Source organism: Pseudopipra pipra, chromosome 1 (assembly GCF_036250125.1).
Source record: "Pseudopipra pipra isolate bDixPip1 chromosome 1, bDixPip1.hap1, whole genome shotgun sequence".
NCBI lineage: Eukaryota > Metazoa > Chordata > Aves > Passeriformes > Pipridae > Pseudopipra > Pseudopipra pipra.
This window is the reverse complement of record NC_087549.1, coordinates 109410275-109437176: the sequence shown is the minus strand read 5'-3', so window position 1 is coordinate 109437176 and position 26902 is coordinate 109410275. Positions and strand designations below refer to the sequence as shown.

Genomic DNA, 26902 nt, shown 5'->3' with positions numbered 1-26902 from the left:
AAGTGATAGATGTTAATCCACTGATCATGGCTTTTGAGGTATCTGTGAATGGATGTCGGAGCCTTTAGGTAGAGAGTCATGTAACCTATACAATATAACAACATAACTTTTCAAAAAACCCCATTGTTAATCTTGGACTTTCATCTCTGTTTTTCAACTGTGTCTGCTGTCATCCCTGTATAGCTTTTGGTTCTTAATATGCTGGTGTCAAAAGGCTGGACCTTGACTCATGCTTAGAGGTTGCAGATCTTTCCCCAGACAGCATGGATTTTCTGCCTGCAGTATCTGAGCCAATACTACTGGTCCTCCTCTTTCATGATTTGTACTTACCAGTTCTGAAATAGTGTATCTGGGACTTCAATTTAGATGTCTCTCACTATGTAAAATGACCTGTATAGCTTATTTTCACTTTCTGCCAGCAGCTCTGCTTAAATGGACCTACTGGGTGTCTGCTCCTAGGAGACAAGGAGCAGAGTTTCAGTTTAGGGACATTTTTATCTCACTTCTATCCTCCCTACTTCTAGCCTACAAATTGGAAGACAGATTCAGTATGTCGGTGGTGACAAGAAGGAAGTCGCAGAAATGTTAACTAAAGGTAGTTGCTTGTTAAACTGGTAATTGCATAAGGGAAAATACAGAGTTTAGTGTCACATTTTAACAGAAAAAAAAATCATGATATTTGTATCTTGCAGAGAAAATCATGTTATAGGGACAAAATTAGGAAGAAGTATGGAGCATAAGCCTTAGTCAGTTTGCCAGAATTTTTGGTTTTTATGTAGTTGGAGGAGGTGGGTATTAGACTCTCCAGCTGTTCTCCCTGTTGTCAAGTACACCGGTAGCTGGTTTTCTCTGGAGATTTTACAAATGCTGATGCTATTTTTGTCCCATAATTTTATACCCTTGAGCACACACATAAGGAACAAAGATGAGTTTAATAAACCGGACTCACTAAGGCTCTACTGATTAGTGAAGATGAATATAGTTAATTATGTAGCGTTATTTCCTTATTCAAAATAGTGCCTTTAAGCATCAAACATTGATATGATATGCTATAAGGATTTCCCCAGTGGAAAAAGCAAATTATCTTGTTTAAGTAAACTTGTCCATATAACTTGACTTTGAGGCTTAACTGACACAGCCAGTCTTCTGACAGTCCTTTGCACTGGAAGAAAATTTGACACAAAGACTGGGATTTGTTGTGCCGCTATTGAAAAGAGGAGCTTAAGGTATGCTTGGAAATGGCATCTTCAAAGGAAAGTCCAGAAGCAGTTTGAATGCAGTAGAGCTTCTTTTGTGAAAATTTTTATTTACTATAATTAAAACTAGTTTAGGCTTAGACCTCTTCCACAGGCAATTCTGACATTAAATAAATTAATATAAAATCATTCTGATGTAGAAATTCCTCAGGAAATTAAAATTGTAAAGAAATTTGTTTCCAAGCTATTATTATATGGATTTTAAAAGAGTTGGCTTACTGCAGTCATGTCAATAAACAAAACTGCTTCGTGCCAACTTTACTATCTTGATTAATTTTGCTTCGACTTTTTATCAAATTAATATCTCAAATATAATATTTTTGCAATATTATGTTTATATATCATCTAATTATTTAATACAAAATACAGTGGATAATGCATACAAAAGCCATTATCAAGCAATAACATCAAAAGTATTTTATTAAATTCAGCATTTCTAGAAGATCACAACAAATCTAGACAGGTGAGATAGTTACATCACTGAAAACTGAACTTTGAAGTTGCAAGTTGTCACTCAATGGCTTAATCCCCATAAAGCCGAATTTTTTGCCACTTTGCAGGCCAGGCCTTTGGCTCACTTACACGGCTAACACTGCCTTGATTATTAGCACTGTGAGAAAAATCCTTTGTAGAGATTTTACTTCTGGTCACTCACAGATGACCAGATTCTTCTAGTCATAGTATATTATGTCCAATGTGCCAGGGCTATAAAAATGTATGGATAGGAGTGGTAAACAATTCATTCAAAAGACCAGGTTTTCTTCAAAATGCAGGGTTTACATCAACATCATCCTGTTCATTTTGACAGAGATTTCTGATTAAGACACAGAAGAGTGGAGAGGCTTGAGACCATAAATTTGATTACAATATGGCCAGGCACCTGCTGAAATAAAGGTCTTCGCTGTGATTTCAGTAGTAATTTTTTGGTCAGGTTTTTTAGCTACTTGAAACTGCTTTTGAAGTCAAATCCATGGAAAAAGTATTTGTTTCACAGAAAGTGCTTGCTCCTGAGTCCCACAGGGACTGTCAGCACCAAATGAAGATCTCCAGGAGCTCAGCACTGAAGGTGATCATTGTTTATATAAATGGTATACCTGTAGTATTACTGCACATGGATCCATTCATCTTGCTTCAAAGAACTTACAAGAGGTAATAGAAAAACATATGGATGATAACTTTGGCAATGCTCTTATACATAGGTAGTCCATGTACCTATTCTAAGATCTGAAAGCCCATACCTGAGGTAGGAGGACCCCATATATACACGTGTATCTATATTTTATATATGTAATGTTATGCTTATATGAAAACTTATTTTCATTTTCCCGTGAGTTTTCTATAAAAGCCAGTCTCAGACGTGCACTGACAAATGTTGAAACTCTTTGTAACAACTGAGCTCTGAATGGGAGGCAGTTCCTGGCCCTCTGTATTCTGTCCCCAGCATGGTCTAGTGGAAGACCATATAAGGTCCTGGAGTGAATCCTAATTCTTTGATCAACCTGTCTGGTAACTCGACAGAACAGGGTGCTTCCCTCTGCCACTTCTTCCTTCAGCTTTAACCTATGATTCCAAGCACCTGGGAATACATCTTGCATTTGGTCTAAACAAGCAAAGAATAGCTAAGCACAGAATAGTTAAGTTAGAAGGGACCATTGGACCACTTTGTCTGACCCTCCTGCTCTAATCTGAGTCATCTAAAGCAGGTTATTCAGGGCCATGTCTGGTCGTGTTTTCAATATCTCAGAAGATGGAAACTCCACAGTCACTCTAGGCAACTTGTGCCAGTCTTTGACCACCCATATTTAAATGGAATTTCCTGTATTTCAACATGTGCATATTGCCTCTGTCCTTTAACTGGGTAACACTGAACTACAACTCGGTGGATACCACTACAGTACTGAGCACAATGAGAACTAGTTTTGGGGGTGTTTGTAGGTGGCCCTGTAGTCCAAAAAAAAAAAAAAAATCAACACAGAGAAGTAGCAGCAACAGTCATGCAGGATTTCTCTCCCTAACATTCCCAGAGGGTCTAGCTTCTTAATTAAATTGAATAAATAATTCATCTGACACCATAGACATTGCTCAAGATAAGCTCAGTGCTGATGGAGTGGGAACTAGGAGAATCATCACACAAGAACAGTGTGAATCTCTTTGGTTGCTGGAGCTCCTTCTGTGCAGGAGAGGGGAGGCAGGGAGAGAAAGACAAAGTGAGCCACTGGAGTAAGAATACCTGCATGAGACAGGAGACCTTCTGCTGGACACCTGTACCCTACTTTGGGAGCTGGAGGCTTTGCAGAGTGTGGGGCAGGTAGGGCTCAATGTTCTTCTCTCCCATCCTTTGCCTGAAGTTTGTCATAAAGGTGAAACTGAGCCTTATTTGTCAGGAAAGAGTGAAATGATCCCTAAGGTTAGCAAAGCACTCAGAGACCCTTTGGGAAGAAAAGTGCTATGTAAATAGAAGCTGATTCCTACAGGTTATTAATAGATGTATCTGCAAAAGTAATGTGAAAACTACAAAGGAAAGATCATTCTGAATTAAATTACCATAATTTTTTTCATTGCTGTCTCTTTTCAGAAGACCTGGATTATACTGCTAACAATGACAGGTTTGAATAAGAGACAGGGTTTGTGTGGGCCAGAGGTGGGAACAGAGAAGGAGACTAATTATATCTTTTTTAACCTTTGCATACAGCTGGGCAGGATAAAAATGAATTATTCAACCAGCAACTGAGCTGTTATCCCAGTGGAGGCTGCAAAATGGTGCCCAGGTCATCTAGAAACACAATCTAACCTGTCCCATTTCTTTACAAATCATTAAAATCATTAAATAAAATTGGTATTTTCTGCATGCTTCACCTAAGGCTCATGTAATTATCCTATGGACAAACCAAAACAGATTTATCTTACTTGCTCTTACCTCAACAATGCAGAGGGTGAAGAGCAAGCTCTGACACATTCTGGGAGAACTAAAAGTAGCACTCTTCAGTGCACATTTGGAACCTAGGTTTAATAGGCTAAAGATAATGACACTGCTTTTACAGTCACTCAGTTGTATCACTTGAACACTTTATTGTGTGGTATTTATTCCACTTTTAATGCATTCTGTGACATGAAGCTTTGTTCCAAGGTCACAGATGGATAGGAAGGTGTACAGGAGCCTTTGATACATGTATTGCTCAGTAAAGTAGCAGGTGTCTGACCAGAAGGAAAAAAGAGCCTCTTTGCAGGCAGAAATTATGGAGAAATGGAGGAATATGTTCCCATGGAATAAGAACTCTTTTCAGTCTACTTCTTGGCTTTCCTCCCAAAAATTCAATACAAACTACAGGGTAATGGGTTTATTTCTGATATCCTGTAGCTCTACCCCTTTAAAGGTGTTTTGACATAAATTGGAGTCATATCCCAAGCAAAGTATTTGACCGTTCAGTCCTGAATTTTTCTGAATTCTCTTCCCATCATTTTGCAGTATCACCTGTGCCCCACAACAAATTATGACACAAAAGTCTTGTTATGAACAGAGCTTTTTATATTGCTCCATAACACTTCAGCCTTATTGAATTCTGGAGGCTGAATGAAGTGTCTTTGAGAATCTGAACCATAACTTTGCTAAGTTTTGTAATAGTTCCCTAGTGTTAATTTGCTCCAGTACAGTGTTTATTAAGACTGACCCAGGACACTAAAAGGCTTTAAAACTTGCAACTTGAGCCAATTTACCCAATTCAAGAATTTTGGCTTCTTTTTTTATTATCACTCTTTGTTGTCTCGAGCCAATAGCATCACTTATGTGTGTGTTTTGAAAGGAGGATAAAGAATATGTTGTATTTGATTGCTATTGACTTAGAGAAAAGAGCAATATATCACTGGAATAGCTATGCTTGATGGTATATGAAAGACTCTCTTAGCTTAAATCTTCATGTGGATAATCTGATAACTCAAAGATGAGTAGGCCATTTCTTTGTCTTAAACAGGGTAAAAAGGCAGAAAATGAAGTGGAAATACTGTACTGAATAAGTTACAACACAAGTTCTGTTCCTGGATGGTCACATTTTACTGAATTGAGATTTCCCCCCTTTCTTCCCTTTTATAATCTGTGGCACATTCCAGTATTTACAGTCAAGAACCTGTGATATTGTAATTATTTAAACACAAAATTCTAGGTAACCTACTGCCACCTGAGTGACTGAATGCATCCTCACTAAACTGCAAATAATGACCCAATTAAGCAGTAGTCTGTGCCAGTATCTGTAAGAAGGCTAAGTCAGTTTTTGTACATCATCCCAACACATCAGATTTCTTGATAATTTGGATATAGTGTATAATATCAATGCTCATATTAGGAATTTACCAGTTCTAATACCACAGTTGCTTCTCTAGAGGTATCTGTCATCCACTTGCTGACTTTTCTGAAGCCCTCATCAGTACACACAAGCATCCATGACAACATGGAACAGTCTTCAGTACTTATGTCTCCTAGATTTGACTTCAGGTCACACAGTTTGTGTCCTCCTAGCATGTTTAGTACGGAGACATGAATGTGAATGGAACTTCTGAGCTTGTGAAGATCCAGGAGATTAAATACCTGTAGCTTATTTGTCAGACCAAGCAAGTGAATACAATGTAATGCTGCACTCACTTATGACACCTCATGAGAAGTGAGGTCAACGTTTTAGTTCCTGTTTTTTTGAACCCTCTCATTAGGCTGATCTTACTTTAGAAACAACCTTGGGACCTTCTGTGATAGCAATGTTCTGATGGATGTGGAACCAGTAAGCCTTAAGGAATGGGAGGGCTTGTAATGCAACTATCTCCTCATCATGTGAAGGGGTTTGTGTTGCACATCTGTGGCCACTAATGCATTCATTCCTAGGCAAAGGAAGAACCAATGCAGTAAGCATTCTTATCACAAATGTAATCACTACTGCCCACAAGGATCAAGGTTTACATAAGCAGGAGGAATCAATCTAGGAATCAATGCCCATCCTCAATGCTTTGGAAGGTTACCACAGTCTTGCCCCAGTAGAGAGGAATTGTGACTGTTTGCATTATATATCAAGAAACAGATGATAGCAGCAAAGCAGAATTAAGACAGAAGTCATTGAAAACATTTTGAGGAACTAAGAAATCGGAAATGTGTTTGACATTCTTGAAAGGGGGGAAAAAAGCACAGCAGTTGCCTCATACATGTTTATTTAATTTCTTTAGGGGTCTTTTGGGTAAAAGTGTTGTTGTCTCTATCAAACCAGTACTCAGGGTGTGCAGGATTGTGCTGCCCATTCACCATTCCCAGACAGATGCTTGTACTACACAGAAATACCTTATTTATTATACTTGAAGAAAATGATCCCCAAATAAATGAAAATTTTAAAAAATGCATGTATTTCACATGACTTTGGCAGGAAGTTGCACTGAAATCAAATCACTGGATACTCCTTGCAGCACAGGTGCCATCTCCAAAAACAGCTCATATATTCCTGAGCCTGGTGTTGATTTCTTTGCAGTAGCCAGCTTCTCTCAAAGGGACAGTGTAGAATGCACATGGACACAAGGCCTTGACTCCAGCTGCAAATGGCACTGCAGAGTAGGAGAAGGCCATGCAGGTGGAGCTGGATGTACATGTTGGGAAGGGCAGGAATATCTTGCAGCCTTGACAACAGCCACTTGGTGATGTAGGGGCTGCTTGTGGACCAGCACCACTTCTCCCAGCCCCTGGAATGCTTACCATGGCTGACAGACAGTGGCTGCTTGTTGATGTTTCAGCAGTGGGGTTTCTTTCTGAATGGGAGGCAAAATTCTGAATTTCTCCTTAAACTAACTAAATAAATGTAATTCCAATTTATCGTTGCAAATCAAGACAGAGAAAGTAATACACAGACTATATGTGCACAGTTTCCCTTTGAGGAGACAGACTTTTTCCATTCTGGGCACCAACAGAGGCTGTGCACTTCAGCCATCTTCCTAGGCAGCATTTTTAATTAAAGTTGTAACTTAACCCAAGGAAGAATCCAGAATATATCTGGATCTTTCTTCCTTTTGTCAATCTTCTGCCCTGGGCAAGGAGGTAATGAACTAGTCACTTCAAAATAGTGCTCACCATGAGCTAATTTATTTTGTTATATTATGGAGCTTGAGGGTTAGTACAGAGTGGGGATTTTTCCCAGAAAGGACAGAATATTTTGAGCTAACTGATTTGAGACCTCAGTGGATTTAGCTTTCCACCTGTTTGAAGGCTTTCTTCCTGCTGGAGAAACAAGTACAAGGCAAGGACACTGCAGTAATGGATTGCATTAGAGAGACACACAGCGACATGAGATCTCACATGAGGGATGTGTTGGTCCATAAGATAACAAGACTCATAGCAAGGCTCCTAGGAGCATGAAGCCCCATCAACAAGCACCCCGTGCATATGGAGCACTGCTGCTGCATTTCTCTCTGCTCAGAATGCCAGAGCAGCCGTTCTGCTCAGCTCCAACAGAGCCAACCTGGAAGTGCAATGGTGGGGAAAGGCTGTGCAGCTAAGGAGATACCTGAGCCTTCAGCAGAAAAGGGGGAACATACTGCATGAGGACTGACAGGTCTGGAATAAATAACAGGAGATGGAAATAATCTCTTGTAGGGTGACGACTGTGAACTCATCACAGATCTGTTTGCTTGAAAATTATTCTTATAAATGAGCTAAATAGAAATCTGGTTTGCTAGGAAAGTCATCTAAAGTTTAGCTCCTCTCATCTCAAGTTATCTCCAGATTTACAGACAGCAGGGAACCTTTCTACTAATTGGAATCGAGCAACAGTTGAGGCTAGCAGAATTTTTATACAAGATTTTTTAAGGAAAGCCTGTGCCATTTTTACCAACTACATTTCTTGTGTGTTACTTGAAAGTATGTGAAACGCAAAGGGTGAGAGTAAACAGCAGGTATCATCTGTAATCAATTCACTCCCATTTTTTAGACTTGGGTGCTTGTGGAACTGAAACTTTAGGCAAAGCTCATAAGGGGATGTAATCAAAGACATAAAAATGCCTGTAGGAATCTCGAGATTCCTTCGTAGAATAACAAAGTAGTTTTATGAAGTCTACTTTTAGTTTTGGAATATGGGGAGAGTTTGTGAAACCCAAGACAGTTTTCACGGTACTAAAATTGATGTCAAACCTCCTAATGAATTCAGGCTTCTCATTTCCATCCATTGATATTTTTATTTAGACCCACTCCTAAACGTTAATCCCTTTCTTCAGAGGAGGAAAGAAAGTCCTATCTACCACTGAACACACCTGCTTGTATCCCATCAGAATCAGCCACAAAGAGATAATCTAATTCTTTATTTAGATTTATGTAATCTAATGCCTATGTTTTTTCATTTCTTGATGGGCTCATATAGATTTTTTACATAGTGATTCTCCTGTTGTATATTTATATAAGACTATCCTGGTGTATATTTATATCACTCTGTATATCATCCACTAATACCAGCAAACATTCAGCCTTGAGCACTTACAGTAACTGCACAGGACATGGAAAGGAAATCTCTCTATTTATAGTTTAGTAAATCGGAAACCTACACGGTAACACTTGTAATTCAACAGTGGATTTCAAAAAATGCAAACGTCAAACCAGAGGAATCAAATCTAAAATTACAGATTATTTTGATTAAAGGAAAAATATGAAAGGATATCTCTGATTCACCATAGGTAGACTTAGTTTTGGAAAAAAAAAAACAAAACCAAACCCAAAATATTCTATGACATGCTTTTTCTGAGTATCATACTAACTATAGCCCCTTTTTATTCAGTAGTGGTGAGGTTCACGCAAGTTCTCCGTCTTTCTTCATAGATTGGCAGCTTGATTTAATAGATAACTACAAATACTGCAGATTTGACTTGGAGAGGTTCTCTAAACAGGATCATTACTGTTGGGTGATCAAGACACTGTCAGCTGTACAGGGAGCTCCCAGTCTTCCTCTGTGCCAAGGTGTCCCATATAGGCCCATGGCACTGGGCAATTGTTCTTTCTCAGTTCCAGCGGTGCTACCTGAAGACAACATTGATTCTACTCATGGCTGGCTTTAGGCTCACAGCTGCCCACCACCTGGAAGGGACCTGTTTGCCTGCCCCCTGCTCTTCTGTGTCAGCTCTGTTTTATATGCCTGTGACTATTGGCTCATATTCATCCTTAAAAACAAGAAGACCTCACCAAATATTTTTTCCTGAAGCGCGTGAGGGACCATTTGTAAGGTCTCTTCCTCTGGCAGAGCTGGAGCTCTGTGATGACCAACACAGATGGAGTGACAGGCAGCTGGGAATGGTACTGCTGTTTGCAAAGTGAACTTCCATGTGCATGTATGTGCATATATGTATGTACATTTTATGGTCGGAGCATTTCTCCTTCAGAAGAAATATGTTCCATTGTCTGCAGTGAGCAGAACTCTGTTATCTAGTAAAGGGACTCTTTCTGCAGCAGTCAGAGAAAAACAATGGCTCTTTTTCTAAAGAAGACATCTTTGAAGCCAATCCACTGTGACTATTCAGAAGGGTTAAGGAGCTTATTCTGTTTTTTAACCCAAGACAAAGACTTCCCTGTATGAATCACCCCACCCCACACCCTAATATTTTTCCTACAGGATATCTGAAGAATGAACAAGGATTCAGTTTTTATTTTTAAAATGTCCATTTCCTTTGGCTGTGCTGGGAGTTGAAAAACCTTCATTTGTGATTTCAGTGCTGTAGGGCAACTAGTTTCCTCTAATTCTCCAAAAGCGAGAGATTTGCAGTCATACCTTATTACATGTTTGTAACTATACTTAGGAAAACTTGCATGACCCAGAAATATTTGTCAGTATTCAAGGGTATTTGCTGAACATCAAATGGATCTCTCTTACAATTTCGTGATGATTTTCTGCAGTCCAGATACTGCTTTTTATGTTGGTTCTTGTAATAAGACATCTCACCTTCACTACTTCTGTAGTAGTGTGCATAAACACTTCTTTAGTATACATGTTACCAAATACTGAATGATTAAATTGCTAAGTTGGATAGATTCAGTAATAACTCATTTTACCAATTGACTAAGTCCTGCATTTATTTTCATATTCCATTCTAAGAGTACTTGTTATACTTATTTTTGGCAGTACACTGAAACCTAAGTCAGTGTTACTTAATTTATAACATGTCCTTGATATATTCTGGTCCATTAAACAAAGGAATGTCTTCACAACCTCTTCCACAGACAAATTATAGCACTATTTGAGTGTCTGCATTTGAAATATTCTTTCGCTGTAGCCCACGTAGGACATTCAGTTCCTCTGATCACACTCCCATGTGGTATCCAGATCACACTCTGGGTAGCTATGCTGCAATGGTAAATCCCGTGCTTGCTTTACAGAATAAGCTTGATTTTGAACTTTAACACATGAAAGGTGCAAATCTTTTCCTGTGCGTACAATCCTTATCTTTGGCTTGCAAAAGGAGACACAACCAAGAAATGCTGAAAGCAGGAAAATTTGCTGGATGCCAAATGTATTACTGCCAAGATCCCAAATATGTGAAATGCAAACAATTGAATATTCAAGGACATCTTTTCATAGCTCACATAACTCCAAACTGTTTCAATGTCTTTATTTTTCTATTATTAGGAACTTGACCTGTGTAAAATAGTGTAAGTTATTTCTACAGAATAACTGTAAAAAATGTATAATTTCTTTAAAATCTTATTATTTTGATCAAAATGTGTAATAGTTATAACTATATGTTGTGAGATATGTGTCCTTATCATAGAATATAAAGAAACTTAATTTTTACTAGTGAATGGGGCATTCAATTCTATTTCCACTCCTTTCCTAACAAATAGACATTTTCTTATTCAGTGCAGGCAAGTTGCATTGGCATTCTTGTTAGAGGGTCACTTCCTCAAAGGTATTTAGACAACTCTGATATCACAGGGAATCTGTTACCTAAAATATCACAGAGGATCTGGGGATAAACAAAAAAAAAAAATACAGGATAAAGCATGTTTCAATTCCACTAAATTTGGTGCCATTCTCTCATTTACAAATGCATTTACTGATTGCTATTTGCATAGTTGATCAAAAAAAGCTTGGGGGGGGGGAGAAAAAGAAAGCAGGGGTGAGGAAAAGCAGAGAACAAGAGCAAAGAGTCCTGGAATTCTGGAGAAAAGGGGAATCAATTCTTTGAGGATTGGAGAAAGCTGAAGAAGGAGTAGGAAGAAACTCCAGACATAGTCAAAGAAAAGTCCCTACAAGACTAAAGCTGAAAAACAAAATTTCAAATGTTAGCAATTACTTTCAAGGTGTTATCAGCTATCGCTAGTGTGTTGTCATGGGGAGAAAAAGGCGTTGCAGCATCAAAGGAAACAAGGAATGTAAAGAAGAAAGAAATTAGAGCAGTAATTTGCATCTATTTTGTGGAACAATCTTCAGAGGCACTTTTGTTAATTAGAAGGTTTGAGCTGCACGTATTAGAGTACTGAGAGGCTGATGGAAGTCTCCAGACATATTTTGAGGCAGCGATTTGTATGGTCGCAGAACATTTTTATAGTCTCACAATTTGTCAACAAAATGAGTTATTTTTCCTTCATCACTTGAAACTTGACAGTCAGAAGGGAAAATGACCAACCTCTTGCCTGTTTCTCTGAGCAAACATAATACTGAAAAGCTCATACTTTCTTCCAGAACTTTTGGTAAGATGCTGGTAATGGCATCCTCCCTCTATCCACTGGAGTGTGACTATGAGTGTACTTAGTCTTAGTTGTGACCATTTGTTCTTCTCTTGTGTGGTGGGTTTTATTAACTTCTTATTATAGTTTTGTGAGTGTTTAGAGGTTTAGATATCTGTTCTGAAAAATCTAAATAAATAAAAAATACATAAAGGGAGAGAGAGACTAATTCCCTGCTCCACTGAAGTAAATGGAGACAGAACAGCAAGCAAATTTAGCATACTTTCTGGTAGTGTTTAACACTTCAGATGTTACTCAGGTGGATTTTTTTATCATTAGCATCTAAACTTTCCAATTACAAAAGCTGAGTTCTTAAATCCATACATTTTACGAATAAAAAAAAAGTCTTGATTTACAGAGACTCCTTTATGTATAACAGTTACCGTAAAGCTGAGATTTGAGTGAACCCAAATTTGTTTTTCTATATACTTTTTTTAACCATAGACATAGAACTTTTCATCCCTTGTAGAGGAACTCCCCAAGTATGAATGCTTTTTCCTTCCTTTCTACCTTTTATTTCCTTCGTCTGGGACTTCCTCTGGTCCCCATGTCGTCCTTTCCGGGGTGTGTCTCCTGCTTCAGAATATAACTGTCTCTGCCCCTTCCCTGTGTGCCCAGCTCCATTCCTTAGGTAGATAATTGCCTGCAACCATTTCACCTGAAAACAATAACTTCCAGTCCAGTCTCATATCCTTGCTGGAGTCAAATTGAGTCAGAGCCTGAAAATATCCCTGAGGTCAACTCCACAGAGGTAAATACAGGGGATTTAACTCTGTGTTTTCCTTATGTTTCAAACATGATATCTTAAAATTTTGGTCTTATGTATATTTTCACAACATATTTTCATTGAAAAGTATGAAGGTAAAAGCTCATTCATTCCCTTTGACTAATACCTGTTCTTTGCACCCAGCAGCTATAGCAAATACAAAAATCTTTTTTTTTAAATCCCAACAAGCTTTCCCAGCTTATTTGCTTTTCCCCTCATTACTGATCTTTTGCTGTAATCATGGATCTATCTGTAATGCTATGTTTCATGTGTATTAAACATTGTATTGCTGAAAGCACTGACCAAACTCATCTGCGAGCCTCAGCTGAAGATTGTTCAAAGGATGTGGCTGAAACAAAAAGGTGTTTCCACCACTCCATAAATAAATCCTCCTAAGTGTAAATTGTGACCATTCCTCTTCCCATCAGAGCAATTCAGGTTTTTCAGAAAGCTGCTTTTATGTAAGATTAGAGAGCTGTCTCCATGACATGATGCTCTGCTTCTCTTCACCATTAGTTGGGCGTTAGTTGTTCTGGCTGTAAATAGACAGGCACAGATGGTACCACGACTCTCCGAGCCTCCACACATCTTGCACTGCAGGGATTTTTGTCTTATTCTTGCTATATCTCTATATCTCTTGCTATATCTCTAGCAGCTCCTACTCTTTCCTAACTGAGAAGAAAAAGGGAAGGCTAAAGAACAATCAGTCTCTTTCCTCTCTAGGATTGCTGAGGTGGCTTTAGACAGGACAGCAACATTCATTTTGATTTTTTTCTTTCCTAGGGGAATGCAGTCATGGGCTCATCAATGAAGCAAAATCTCTGCCAGCTTCACTAGGTGAAGTCAGTCCTCCCCAAGACAGCTGAAGTGCCTGAGACAGACTAGATGCCCCAAAACCATTAAATTGTGAGACTATAATGGTACGTCTTCCCTCAGCTCTGACCACCACAGTCTAAGAACCATGACAGATAAAAGAGAAGCTGGTAACTTGAAAGACTACATCAGTGCATAGGAATAGCATTTGCAGGAAAACAGGCTGGAACAATTGGCAACACTGAATCTGGAGAGGGCAAGGATAAGAAGGACGTGAGAGATTCATACTTCCCCCTCCCCACGCACTCCGTGGAGAAGGTAAAATGGGTGCTGCTCTTTAGCCTTTCATATAACAGAAGAACAAGATGTTAACTTAGAGGCAAAAAATTGAAATCTAATAAAAGGAAGTCAGTTTCATTGAGAGTACAGTTAATCTGATACAATAACCATTGTATCCAAGAATTTAGCAAGGCTATAAAAAGGATGAGATGTTTGTATAAATTATTAAAGCATGAATTTAATATTTTCTCTTTCTCATCTAATGTAAGCATCAGTAATTATAAGCTTTTGTGTCTCTAGAAAAGTCAGGTTACTAACATGAGGATAAGAAGTAGTCTACCTTCTTACAAGCAGGCAAATCTCCTATTTGTTTACTATTTGGTTTTTCATCATCTTCCTATACAGTCATGGGGAATGGAAGAATCAGTGACATGGTAAATGGGTGGACCATTCACCTGCTCCTTGACAGCAGTTCCTGCATTTTCAGCTATGAAGCTACTAATAAGAAGAAAACTGGTAAAAGTTAGTCAGCATGTTCATGAATAGCTCCTAACTCCTGAGACACATTTGTTTAAATCTGTGTAATATTTTTGGGGGGACTGTCCTAGTTACGGGAGCTGGGACCAGTTTATCACTATGTGGGTATAACTAAAACTGTGTATTCTACACCCTCTATGTCATTTCTGATGGACTATTAATAAATGGATTGTTTGCAGCAGCTGCCCGGGGCACACCTGACACCTCAGGCTACAAGCTGGGTGTTAAAAAAAACACTGCAAGACAGAGGAATGTTCTTTTGTCTTCACACCAATGACTCAACTGTGATAACTCCCCTCTGGAAAGGCATTAGCACCTTCACACCCAGCCTGAGGGGTCATCTCTGCTAATGGGCCACAATGAACTGGCATAATAGGCAGCTGCAACACCTAGACCATCAAAGATTTCAAAAATATCCCGTGACTCACAGAGTTAAATCACTCATTGTGAAACTCCCCATCCTGGGGGAAGTACTGAGCATTACCACCTGAACTTGAGCATACATAAACTTTGGGGGTTGGGACTTCTGGCACCACTCATTGGATCCAGAGGAGGACCAGAACTTCAACAGAACTGCTACTGCCACTCTCAACAAGAGTGTGATCATTACTTCAACAGGACTGTGACCATCATTTGGACCAACAGGTTTTCATTTCCTTTTCCTTTACACTCAGGGTGGCCATGTGGTTCTCACACTGTTCTGTTCTTGTCTCAGGGTGCTGGGTTATACATCTGTCTTTGGGAGGTTAAAACCAGTTTTTTCTGTATCACTGTATTTATTATAATCTTTTTAGTAAATTGTAACTCTGACTTGTAATCTCTCTTGAGTTGGGTTCATTTCTCCTGCAAGTTTACTTTTAAATGAGCACAGGGACTAAGCTTTTTCAGAATCACTAATGCCACAGGAGTAGATATGGGAGTAACATCTGTAGATGCAGAGCAAATCCCTCTTCCCTGCCCCCCGCCCCAAAGAAAGACACTGAAATAGCAGCAATGCAGCCGTGAGCTGGCTTTGGTGAAATACAAACCTAATCCACTGGATTTCATGATGAAATGAAGGAGGATGATTTCCTTCCTCTTCATCCACCTCTTTGATATGACTGCAAACTCATCCACCAAAACCCTGTAATGATACTGCTTGTCTTTATATAGGCACTGTGTAAACCAAAAGAGCCCTTCTCTTACAGGGAGACATATCCATGTACACCAGCCATGGGTGGTCCCTAGACACCCCCATGGGCCCAGACCACCACACAGTGGGCTCCTCTTACATGCTGCTGCTCCGTTCAGGGGAGTTTATCTACATCTATGTTTATCACCCCATCACTAGTCTTATCTTAATCAAGACTGCAATATCCTGTAACAGGAGACAGGCTTGCAGGACAGAATAGTGTGATGAAAATATTGTGAGAAGGAACATCACAGCTCACCTCTTTTTAATGAAAGGATTGACGGAGAACAGTCCATCAAAAGGGTTAGACACCTAAGTGATAGATGAGTTTCCTAGAATTGCAGTGTTTTAACAAGAAAAATGAAAAGCACCTAATATTAAATAGAAACTATGACTGTTGTGTAGAAATAAATCTATGACAATCTGCAGAGGAAGCAGCTGAAGGCATGAAAAGACTGATGAGATTATAAATAATATCATATATTGCATTACACCATGCTCACACAATTTTTGTTTCCTCAGCTACTCAGCATAGACTGCTATCCGTTCCCCCCTTATCTGCTGCAGACTTTGGCAATCTCTTAGCTCCCCCACAAATGAGACAGTTTGGATACTGACATGTAGAAATGGGAGGTGTCTCATTGCAGATCTCAATGTATATGGCAAATCTGGGTGAAATCCTGACTGCATGAATGGTTCAGGATATGCCAGTGTGTTGGAAAAGGCAAGTGAGTTGCAGTTCTTTGCAAATGTGAAGACAAATAAATATCTAATTCACTTTCTGGAATCAGTGGTGATGACTTTTACGTCTATGGAGCAGATGATTTGTTCAGGCTTTTCTGCATTCTTTTTCCTAGAGACTATGCAGCCACTCCCAGGGAATATTGCAGACATCCTGCTGTGGAATGCAGGAGATGATCGATTCCCCTGTGCTTCGTGCCTTACAGTTAAAACCAGCTGCCTAACTAGAACATGTGCATTAGCTGGACACATGCAATTAGGATCAATACAGAACTGAAAAGGGAAATTTATGGGCATTGGCATCCAGTGTCATCTAAAAGCTACCCTTGCAGATCTATGAGACACTCACTCTACTCTCTCGCTTGGTCTCACCAGCATGCCCTATCTTGCCTTTCAGAGTTGAAGAAAGAGCCTGTCATCTACCATGCAGTACTGCAACAAGGCTGGCACCCAGAGTGGTGGGGGGGAGGGGGGCTTTTGGGGGCTACTATGGAGGTTCTTTAATAATATTCCCATCTTTTTTCTGTTTTCTGCCACTGAACACCATGTTCTGCCGATGAATAGAGCAGAGCGTTAGAGCCAGGTCCACGTCTGCCACTTAAACCCTAATGCTTTGCCGCTGAAGCGAGCTGCTTGCGGGAGTTGCTAGGTAACTGTAACCTGCTCACAGTGTATGCGAGCGAGCAAGATGCTTCTGATGATGTCATGATTCAGATTTGTATTTCATCTCTTAAAAGAGATGAAATTTCCATTTCCACAACAACAGGTGCTTGGGGGAGTTCTTCAGCGAGGCAAAACTTCTCTGGTCCAGCATGCTTATGCAGCTTAATTTCACTCTTGTAAACACTATAATAAAGCAGCATAGGCCAGGGCTCCTCAAAGTGTAATTTTAGGGGAGAACTTATAGCTGTTCTGGCCTCTTTTTATCTCCTAGACACCAATTCAGTGGAAATACAGACATCTTCATCGGCTACTCCACAGCCTGCATCTGAACAAATTGATGGCTTACTTTCTACTGTTAGAAGAAAGATAACAGGAATTTCATGGTTATGCTTTTCAAGAACACAAAACCCCAAATATTATGTTCCAGAAATAAACTGAAGCTGCTCCTCTCAATATGAACTACTATCTAAACATTATTTATTACTGAAAGTCTAGTTATGCCAATATGTGACAAATGTGTATAGCACGTCATTGACAAGGCAGGTGAGAAAAGCTTCTCAAATGAAATGCTCTGTACATGCTGTGGTGAGTATAGGATTCATGAGCAGGAAATCCCAGAATTGTGGGAGATCTAGCAAGTCTGGACTTGAGAGGCTTCAGCCCTAAACCTGGACTGAACAAAGCCTGCAAAGTGTGTATGTGTGTCCTCATTCCTAAGTCAACAGGGGATGCACTTGTAAAGCATGTTGTGTCTGAAGACATTCTAGTGGCTCTTTGCCCTTATGAGAAGGCAGGGCATGAAGGCAGGGGATTGATTGTGGCTGTGTATGTTTGGCACCTACTGGGGCTCTGCAGATGCATTTCTCATTTTTCCTGGTTTCCTCTCTCAGATTATCAGTGAGAAACCTATCCATTTATCACTGAAAGCCATCCATTTGCCTGGAAATCCTCTTAGGTTGGAGACTCTGCTGTTATCTCTGAACAGGCCAGTTTACCAGGAGCATTACACTGGAGCAGTCGCTGGTACAAGCAAGGAGAAATCAAACCCTTTGTTTTCTGTCCTCTAGATTGTAACACTCATGCATCCTCTGGGAGCTATTGCCTTCATCCCTGACGCTCCTAACTCTATCTGCTGGTCATTCTCTCCCTGTTTGCTTGTCTGATTAGATCCTCTTTCTCTCTACTGCTGTGTCTTGCTGTCCTTCTCCCCCACACTCTTCCCTGTGTGTGCGAATTCCTAATCAGTGCAGAGCCAGGTCCCAGGCGTGTGCTGTGCCAGGCTGCTGCGCCAATTAGCTCACGTTTGGAGAGTGCTGAGCAGCACTGTCTCCAGCGTGCTATTTTAAGATGCTCAGTCTTGATCACATATAAGGGTCTACCTGGCAGAAAAGGAACTGAGATAGAGCATACGGCTGACATTCACATAGGCTCTGGGGGGATGCCAGTGTTAAATGTACTGTTTAGCACAGGGAAGACCATTTTCTGCAGAGAGAGAGAGCAAGCAGGCACTCATTAGGACAGGCAGAGTCCAATGGGAAAGATCATATACCCCACTGTCAGCAAGTGCCTTAGTATCTTCACTTATTCAGGGTGATCAGACAAGAACTCCCCTCTCTCCCAGATGAACTGCAGGGAATCTTTCTGCTTTGTGTCACTTCCACAGAAATAATCAGAATTATTTGCATAAATATGCAAGTGGTAATCAAACCTGGGGAGTTCAGCTGGTTTATGGTACACTTTTTGTACATGCTGTGCATACAAAGCAAATAGATTTTTCACTCTGTTTAAACTGCAGAAGGTCATGAATTGAGCAGGGGACCAAAATAATGGAAAGCACATTTTTATCCCTGCTTCTTGGTATGATACCTCTCCTGGGATGTAATATGGTTACCGTCATGGCCAAAGAGCACAGCAGACCTGCTGGTCGCCTGGTATCTGTCCTGTTCTTCTGCCTGCAATTTTTTAACAAGTTGAAAAGGGAAAGTAAGTGAGGACAATTACAATTGCCGATCCCATTAGGAGACTTTTCATGTATATTTTACATACTGAGGCACTCTACTAAATCTGATTTACAAACAAGAGTTTATGAAGAATTAAGTGACTGAGATTCCTCACTCTTGACGTTTTCATTTTTGTTTTTTGATTCCCTGCTTGTTCTGTTGTTCAGGCCAGAGATTAGCACACACTTGACAGAAGTTCCTGGTATTTTCCCAAGGTTTTTGTACAGCTATCCAACAATGGCAGAGCAGAGGGCTCTAGAGCTTTACAGAATGATCACATATATAACTGCAGACATGTCAGTTTGCATATCATTCAAACTTGGAACTAAAGATTTGGTGATTTTCAGAAGAAGTGAAGTAAATGAAGACCAGCATAGGAACTGAACCAAAATGGGGATTTAAGTATCATTCTGATACAATTAGCTGACACAATCCTGTCGTTTTTGTTTTCGTAAATGACTTAAGTGCCAGGTAAAAGGAAATCAAATACCTAGAAAACTGGTAATCATCTATTGAATTGTCTAAAAAACCAGCACTTCCCAGTTACACAGTGTAATATTTATGACTTATGACTAGTGGTAATACTTTCTCAAGACAGATGATCAGACTGAACATAAAACAAATCAGGCATCAAAAGTTTAGGAGGGTATCATGAAAGTCCACAGTTTTGAGAGTCCTGTAACTTTCTGATGCAATCACTTTGGGGAATGAAGTTTTTCATTTTTTCATTGCTTAGGTCCTTCTCGAAGACAATTCCTTCTAGATGTTCATAATCCTTCTAGCTTCATATCTACATTTGAAGAACATATATCAGCATAATGTTTTGTATTATTGACAGAGGTATCTGCTGATGAAAAGGTATGGTAATACAGAATAAGGGGTAGATTTAAGAGGGTACAAGTAACTCAGCAAATGCTGAGGGCCAACAATAAATGCTTCACTATACAAGCTGATGATAGCAATCTGATATATTCAGAGGAAAAACATTTTTCATTGAAGGCAATTTATGCTATGTTGGTTTGAATAATCTGATTTTTCTAAACAAGTGGCATGTTAATAAATGTTTAATAAAATACCACAGAAATTATAAGCAGTGTTTGAGTACCCTTTCTTGGGAGTAAGGTTTTGAAATTTTTCTCCTAAGTTTTGTATTCTGTTCTCATCTCGTCATTCAGAGACAGCTTGCAGAAACAGCTATAATTTATTGTGCTCTAAAGAAAACAGCTTCCCCAGATGAAGACATATTAGGATCAGCTGGGTTTAATAGTTCAATTTGAGTTTGTATTGTGACAGTTAGTTACCCTTTTGTTTTTGTAGGAAAACCCATGTCTGTCCTGGCCCATATGGCATGATTTTCAGCATTTCTGTGGCAGCCGTCTCCCAGTGCTGAGGACTTGAGTCAGATCACCTCAGGCATGGAGCAATTCAGCCCTGCTCTGTTCACTTCTGACAAGGAGACTGGAAGCATGATAAAAGGTGCTTCTCCCCAACCCGCATGGATACTTTACACTTTCAGAAAAACAATTCTGTGTGATAAAAACAAAAGTAAGTACCCTTCATTCCAGCTCCAAATATTGTTCATAGCTGTTTATTTAATAGCAAAGTTCTTCCAAACAAAGCCTTTCCCTAGCCTGTCCCCCAGCATACATCCCTCCAGGGAGCTGAAAAGCAGCGACAACTGGGCAGTCTCCCCGAAGATGCCAGTAGCCACTGCACTCCCAAACACCCTCCACAAAGGCAGTATGGGCATGCCACTGCTCCTCCAGGCAAGAGCCACTGCTGAAGTTGGCTACAGCCTCCAAGGAAAATGATGAACAGTTGCATTTTATTTTTATACCCTGAGCTTTCAGTCTTTATACTGATAAGGGAACAGCTGCCTCTAATCTCTCTTCTAAATCCCAGGCCTGGTATGGCAACCTCTTGAGCATCATGAGGATGCTATCCTGAACTGGCCAATGAGACCCAAATGCCATCTATTATCTTTATGGCAACTATGTGTGGCATTAGTTGTGGGTCTTTTTTGCTGCCTGTTTAATTTTCACAGTAGCAGTTGGGTCTCAGGAGTCAGCGTCACTTCTATTCCTAAATGCTGAGATTCACTCACCAGCAGCACGTGGAGGGTTGTTTGGGCCTGCTTTGACATTAAAGGTTTCATTTCCAGAGACTGTCACGCAATGATGCGAACTGCCAGAGAAATTTAAGCACAGATGATTAATGCATAGTAAGGTAATCTGTGGACCAGCTGAGCTGCTATTCCTCCAGAAAGGCTACGTTGTAATATCTCATTTAGATAAGAGCAGTGAGACACTATGGCCTTGGAAGTGCCACGGTTTGACTTCACCACTGCCATAAGAAATGTGAAGGAGAGATTTCTCAGCAGGGTAGGCAAAATTCAGCTCTTCCCACTATGGATGAGACTTGGCAAAGGCTGCAAGGTGAACCTATGAAAAGGTGGTCTGCTCTGTCTATATGTAGATCTGGTCCTGCAAGAAAATAGTCTCCACACACATCAGCCTCATAGTATATTTTTGCCTCTTGGAAAGTAAAGAGGGGACCTGCATTTCGAATGACTATAAGAATGTGGAAACAGATCTATCATATGTGGAAATTCTATCAATTGGGGAAAATCGAAACATAGTGAAAGAAAAATTATTTCCATCTTCCCTGAGATTGGTAGTTAAGTATGAAAAGGCATTCCTTCTTCCTTTTGCTAACTTTTACTAAAAGTGAGGAATTCCAAAAACTTGCCCACCACATAGTTCTGTATGGGTCAGTGGAGGCAAGACTGAGTAAACCCAACTCCTTTGGTGGATGAGTCAAGGCCTGGAAAAGAGATGAGAAGTATAGAGCAAGTGAGGTACAGCAGACTGGGAAGAGGTAATTTTCTCTTTTTGTCACAAAGCGAGTTTTATAAAGGGCTCCGCAATAGGTGCTTGTAGCCAGATAAGATTCAATGCATAGTCTTTCTGATGGTGATGAATTACACTGGTCAGAAGAGATCCTTTTCCACTTATGCAATACAGAAGTCTTGAAAGGAATATTTTCTGTTAAAGTGACTGGAGTAGTACTAAAGGTGCAAGCTGACAGCATGTCTTCAGAGCTAGTGGTTTATTCCTCTTCCAGGGAGGCTGGTGTGCTAAACAAAGACCAGGCATTCTTCCTGCTCCTGGCTGTGGGCTGTGGTTTGCTCAAACACAGAGAGATCATTTTCATGTGTCCCCTTGCCCAGCCTTCACCCCACAGAGAATACAGTATGTTAAAATGTAAGATATCCTGGTGGTAGGAAAAAGAGAGATTGAGAAGAGAGATTCATGCTTAAAAACTGAATTCTCCTGACTTAGATTCACCAGCCTTCTAGTCTGAGTCTACAGCCAGAACTGCTGAACACAAGCAGTTCATTTGAAGATGGTTCTCTTATATAAACAAATATAAGCACAGATGTATGCAGGGAGACATCTACAAACGTTTGCAATTCACTGGAGTGACAGAGGACATAATTCAAATGATATGAGGGATGTTGAAATTATTTTGCAGAGAAAAGTGCAATAACTTCCGCCTCATAAAATTCCTACATATTTCACATGACCTCAGTTGTTGTTTAGTAACTCACAATATGAATACTTTTAAGAATTTCTTAAAAGGTTCTTTATCTCCTTTATCAGACCAGGTAACAGAAATTAAAGCAGCTTCCATCCCATGTACAAGCAGAGCACCAGTCTGTTCCTAGTAGCATAACCTTGAGATGTCTGGTTTTCCTCAGGGCCATGCTCCAGTGATTCATCCACATTGTTCGGTCCATCCTACCTCCCTTCTCTCCCAGAGTCATTAGCCATTCTGCTCTACTGCAGGCACAAAGGAACTTTCCACTCACCTACACTTAACCTAAAAAAAGCCAGGAGAGCCTTTGGGTCATGTATTTTCCGTGCTGAATATACTGATTTGTATAAATATATATTAGTTTTATTTCCTCTGCCAGCAGACTGTGCTGCCAAAAGTTTTTACTATTAATTGTGCTTGTACTGGGAGTGGTTCTGCTCACCTGTGGTATCCCAAACACCTCTTGCTTTCCAGGATGGGAAAGGATACAGGGGAGAGCAACTAAAGAAGCAGCGTCTCAGGCCCCTTCCACTAAATGAAGGCTGGATTAAAAGGGCAAATGCCCAACCTGCTGAATTGGAGAGAGAAAAATAAGTGAAGTTTTCAGTCCATCACTCTGTGATGAGTTCTGTAAGGGAAAAGGTCTCAGTGCCAGCTGGTAGAGTTTTGGGGCTTCTGTCTCATCTTGACCCTCCTTTATCAGTGTATTCAGATTTTTTTCTTTAGACTTAAACAGTGAGGGAAGGTGGGAAGAGTAGAGGGAGAGGAAAAAAAGAAGAGAGGAAAAAAATTGACTTTTATTATTATTAATCATGGGCTTTGTCTATTATTCTAGAATCACCTTAGGATTAAGTCTTTTTAAAGATATGAAGAATATCTACCTCAGACATAATTTAATAATTTTCCCCTTTTTATTGCATTAGTAAATCTCCCCACATACCTTCCACTGAAAAGCAGATCACTCTGAAATGCATCACCTTGGCTAATACTTTATTTTCAACTACATTGGTCACGCTTAAGTACTCTTGGTTCCTACTCTTCCCAAGTTTGTTGATATCAAGCAATATTAAAAGGCAAATGTAAAATCCTTTTACTCCATCATTGTAGTCCTGTTCTCTTAGGACAGTTAAAAGCTCAATCTAATTTATCTGCTACTTTTTTCCTCAACTTGTTTGTACCACATTTTTTTCTACAATATACTTGCATATCAAAGGCTAATCTGAAAGATTTGTTCATCAAGCATAGCCTTTCACTAATAAGCCTGTCCAACTAGAGCTGTGGTGCCCTTATGGTTGTTTGATTGCCTATCTATGAAAGCTCATGGCTAGTCCACTCCGCTTGAACAAGGAGAAAGTTGACAGAAGGCCCTTCAAGACTCTGCTCTTCTGCTGGCTTGTAAGGTAGTTCTGAGTTAGTATTTCCCAAAAAAAGTAATAGCTTTTATTTTGTCTCGTTACTGTAGTCTTTCAAGAAGGGAGAGAAACCAGAGGGCGTCTACCTTTGCCAGCAAAGAAACATCTCTCTGATTAGTAAGCAACTTGTTCATTAATTTCCATTCCAAAACAATGTTTTCATTACCCAATTTTGCTGCTGCAGCCACAATTAGCTTGAGAAAGATTGAGCTGTTTATGTGCAACTTAAGATGGATGTCCAAGACACTGCTTTTTTAAACAATTGGTTTGTATTGCTGACTGATTTTCTACTAAACAGGCAGTTACTTGTATGAAGCTGTGATATTCACACTTTGTCTCCTGTTCAATTCAGGAAATTTGTCTCGTGAGGATTAGACATGCTGCCATCTGCAATATAGACATTTCTATCAGCGGATATGACCAGGAAAACCTACTGTTTGTGAGTAATATCTTCTAAAAATAAGCACTGTCTCTTAAAAGTGAAATGGGAGAGTGACACGTAGCTTTAAAACTATTCTTCTAGTTTGCAGCAGAAAATAGCCCACATCTGTGACTATCTGGAAGGCAAATAGCATGGGCATAAAGTAGGATGCTAATCCCCTCCCAGCCCAAATACAGCTTTTGAACCTCTGTCCCACAACAGTGCTGAGACTACTGGCTGGGACCATTGGCTGGAGACTCTCAAATGCCCCCTTGGTCCCAGCTCCATTAACCTGTGGGGGGGTGTAAACTTCCCTTTTATTCACATGGTGGAGAGGACCTGCAATAGCAAGGGGCCACGGAATGACACAGACATTAAAGCTACTCAGATGGAAAGGGAAAGCCAGCATGGGTCAGACTAGGGGTCAAGATCAGACTGTCTCCTTATCCCATAGGACCAAGCTGGGCAGGCACTGAAGCTTCCATATGTGCCTCTGAATGAGGCACAGACCTTCTTTTGCAAATTACTAACCAAGAGAGTAAATCAGAGATTATAATTAGCAAAGTAATACATGGCAGCTCTTCTTGTCCCTATCCTAGCACTAGGTTTTTTGTGCCACTAAGAGACAAATAAATGGACATCAACTTCTTAATATACTTGCTCTAAGGACAGGGCTTTTACACTCCTAGCCACACCCTTGGCTTTGGCTTCAAACAGGGTTGTTACCTTTGTAAATACTGCTTGGGTAGTAATGCGCTAGGCAAAACCAGTAACTGCCAGTTATCATCCTTTCCCATAAACCCACAAAGGAAGGAGAATTTTGTCCCGTCTCTCAGAGACAGGCCATAAAAAGTTCCCTGATTCAGTCTCTTGCCACAACTGAGAGGGCAGAGACCTGTGGCCAGGAATCTAGGAGCAGAAATAGGGCAGGAACCTTTTAGAAAGGCAATAAAAAGGTCAACTACTCATAGTTTGTGAAAACAGTGAGGAGTAAATAGTCCACCATTTAACTCCCTATTTCTACTGTTTTACTCAGTCATTAAGTTTCAGTGCGACAAATGAAAGCCATCATTCACAGAAATGCCTAGTATCTGGTTGGTCTGAGGGAAACAATTTCAGAGGTTTTTTAAGGCTACTGTTCGATTTTAGGACAAGGCCAACCTTGTCTCTAAAAATTATGGCTTTCTAACAGGGGCACCAAAAACATCTGGCAACTTGAACTTCCAGATCAGAGAAGTAATCAGTACTGGCACTGAAAACATCTTCCCATGCTCTATGTCTCCCTGTCCTATTGGTAAGAGCTTAAGGACAGTCCATTATGCACCCTTGGCCAGGAGTCACATCAACATTTCTGGAGTCTTGTACTGCACAAAGCTCATGGAAGAAAAATAATCCTCTTGTAGTCTTAGCTAATGGGGGAACACAATGTAAAGCACTTCCCTGCTTTCTGAGAGCAGGACACATAGAGATGATTCAATTTCCATCTTCAAATTGCCATTCTTACCCATACACATCTCCTAGAGACAATCTAGTAAACAAATAGGAAAAAGTTTTCACAACAGGACTCTGAGCAAGCAGAGGGGAGTCTGCTGAGCAGAGGCAACTGTTGTGGAGCCACCCGAGGGACACTGTCCTGGTGCATTACCTGTGCTCTGCAGCGGGTGCAGCATCCTCCTGGCAATTCCACTGATGAATCAGCTTCGGGGGCACTTTTGTTGAGTTTAAGCATGAGATGGCAGAATCTGATCTTTTAAATTAAGTCTGATTTCAGATAATTTTGGTCTGGGTTGCTTTTCATGACTTACCAAAGCTACAAAAGATGTGAAAGCAACAGGAACTTATCGGGAGAGTGTAATCTGGAGGGAACATGTATGACACAGTATAGGAGAGAGTTGGCAGACATTTGTGGAAAATTAGCAGAAAAAAGATGATTGTTTGTCAAAAAGAATTTCTTTACAAAGTGATGACATAAGCAAAGAACCCTGCAATTACTCTGGAAGAGGAAAGAAACACTGCATTGTCTGAACCTGTTCTTCATCCTCCCAAAAAACTGTTCTGGGGCAGCTCCTCCATAAATATTTCACTGCACAACTTGCTATGCAGCCTGCAGGCTGAGGTGAGTTATGTGGCCATTCTTGTCCCTAATGGTCTGATCCACTACACCCCATGTAAATCAGGAGAAAATATTCTCGTGGGAAAATGGGGTCTTGAAAAAGGCGCTGAAATACAGCGGACAAATCAGCAGCAGTGTTGGCATGGCATAAAGGGCAGGGTGGATAATAATAGCAACAAAGAACTCTCAGAATCCTGAAAGCATGGCAGAGGCTAGGCTTTGCCACTAGGACAGTTGTTCAGGAGATATTTAAATGTTTTGAAGGAAAGTTCAGTAGGGCAATCACGCAGGGAGGTACTAAAAGGCTGTTTCAGCCACAGCCCTGGGTGCTATGCACTAGCTGAGGATGCTGCTATAGAGCATGGCCTCTTCAGCACTTCTCCATGTTTCTCCAAGTATGCACATCCCCT

General features: G+C 40.2%; 1 protein-coding gene across 3 annotated transcripts in view; it reads left to right on the top strand.

Annotated features, from left to right (window-relative positions):
• LOC135421652 (putative uncharacterized protein FRMD6-AS1) overlaps nt 1–26902 on the top strand; it is a 45984-nt gene that overhangs the window by 9144 nt on the left and 9938 nt on the right. For 2 of the 3 annotated variants that reach the window (XM_064670278.1, XM_064670269.1), the window contains exon 3: nt 24311–24397. The gene's annotated coding sequence lies outside the window, so the exon portion shown is untranslated. Of the gene's footprint in view, nt 1–14242; nt 15192–24310; nt 24398–26902 lie in introns of those variants that run through there. The other variant, XR_010434144.1, reaches the window with a different exon arrangement.